General features: G+C 42.9%; 1 non-coding gene across 1 annotated transcript; it reads right to left on the bottom strand.

Moving 5' to 3' along the window:
* Positions 1-1,245: 1,245 nt before the first annotated feature.
* On the bottom strand, positions 1,246-1,352 carry LOC118489563. Its single transcript, XR_004887584.1, has one exon. It is a non-coding gene; the product is annotated as a small nucleolar RNA R71 (small nucleolar RNA).
* Positions 1,353-2,159: the final 807 nt, after the last annotated feature.

Here is a 2,159-nt window from a genome sequence, read left to right on the forward strand (position 1 = left end):
ACCTTTGAAGAAAGCACTGAAGTTCAACATCAGTGCTCACGCTACAACAGTGGAACGTGAAGTAGTTGTTATCTCCTGTCTTGAATTGTACTAATAATCAGATGTTGCATGTCAGTAGTTTGTTTAGAACAGTGTATATAGGTTGTTAGTTTGTTAGATGTCACTATCATGGTGACGTCAGCTAAGATGCTTCAGTGGTTTGGTTTGCCTATAAATGGAGCGGTACTCTGTACTGTTACATTTGATCGTTTTGAGTGAGTTCTTCTCCTCAATTCAATCCTTTCATCTTGTGCAACCAACCTTGGGGTATCAGGCTGAGGAGGAGCTTAGTTCTGTAAACATGCTTGTAATCATTTGCTTTGTAATTCAATCATTCGACTTAATTTAAAGCAAGTGTTTATCATACTATTCTCTTCTTTGGATTGTGTTTACAAAGTTTGTATTCATTTCCGCTGCACTTTTACTGTTTTATATTCTCTGAATGTTCAATTTATACAAACAAACACAATCATGAGAGCCTCCGATCCTAACAGTTTTAAGTTTTCCGAGTTACAGAAGGCTGACCACGGGGCCGTGTCGGTGCAACACGGGGCCGTGTCCAACTCTCCAGTAACAGGGATCCGGAAAACAATCACTGTAACTCCGACCACGGGCCGTGTTCACTGAGCACGGGGCCGTGGTGAACCTTCTGACCAACATTCTTTTCTGTTTTTGTTGCAGGACTTGGAACCAGACGCCATCTCTACGCAGTGTATGAGCTCCAGTTCTAATAAAGACATAAAAGAACCTCTAGAAGAACCCGAACTCTTTCTCAGAAAAAGATTAAAAGATAAAAGCCAAGAGAAGGTTTCGGGGAACCCACTTCCAATGGCGGACCAACGTACCCTCATGGATTATCTACGACCCACCGTAGGTAATCTCGGCGCCGCTATCAATGCACCGAATGTTGAAGCCAATAACTTCGAACTTCGGCCGCATTTGATACAGATGCTTCAAAACTCCGCAACCTTCCATGGGCTTGCGGACGAGGATCCCCATCTACATATTACTAATTTCTTAGAAATATGTGATACCTTTCGGATCAATGGAGCATCAAATGACGCCATCCACCTCCGAATGTTTCCTTTTTCACTAAGAGACCGAGCAAAAGCTTGGCTTAACGCCCTCCCAACTGGATCGGTAAACACCTGGGATGAACTAGCCCAAAAATTTCTATATAAGTATTTCCCTCCCACTAAAACGGCTAAATTAATGACTGAAATTAATACATATTCACAAGAGGACGGGGAATCCTTATATGAAACTTGGGAAAGGTTCAAGGAGCTATTGCGAAAGTGTCCACGTCACGGCCTTGCGATATGGCAACAAGTATCCACTTTCTATAATGGGTTGTTGCTACACACAAGGCAAACACTTGACTCTAGCTCCGGGGGACTTTTAGGTAATCGCCGCCCGCATGAAATACATAATCAAATTGAGGAAATTGCTCAAACCAATTTTCAGTGGCACACTCCCCGAGGTAATAAATCCATTGCCCCGGGCGCCCATAAGGTTGATGAAAGCACTTCTTTACAAGCCCAAATCGAGGCCCTTTCTTCGAAAATAAAAAAATTGGAAATGACAAAAACGGTCTCGGTTATGGCTTGTGAAGGGTGTGGTGGGCCACATGAAAATTGGAGTTGTATGAAAGAAACAGACGATCAACAAGAATCGGTAAACTACATTGATAATAGACCTAGGCCGTCGGGTCCTCCAACGGGCACCTACAACCAAGGATGGCAAAATCACCCTAACCTTGGTTGGAGAGAACCCGGCAATAGTAGTAACCAACAAAACCAACGAACGAACTTTCAACAACCAAGAAATGAGTCACAAAATTTCCCTCAACAACAAGGTGGACGAGAAAGGCTTGAAGATACTATATCTCGCCTCATCTCCGACACTGAAAAGAAAAACTCGGAGAGGTTTCTACAACTAGAATCAAATTTTAGAAATCAACAAGCTAGTATTCAAAACATCGAAAAACAAATAAGTCAACTAGCACAAAATTTCTCCGAGAGACCACAAGGCGCATTACCAAGCAATACCGAAACAAACCCAAAAGCTCAAGTTCATCTCATAACATTACGGAACCGCACCGTGGGTCCTACGGAAGGCCC

The sequence above is a fragment of the Helianthus annuus genome, chromosome 17, assembly GCF_002127325.2.
Source record: "Helianthus annuus cultivar XRQ/B chromosome 17, HanXRQr2.0-SUNRISE, whole genome shotgun sequence".
Lineage (NCBI taxonomy): Eukaryota > Viridiplantae > Streptophyta > Magnoliopsida > Asterales > Asteraceae > Helianthus > Helianthus annuus.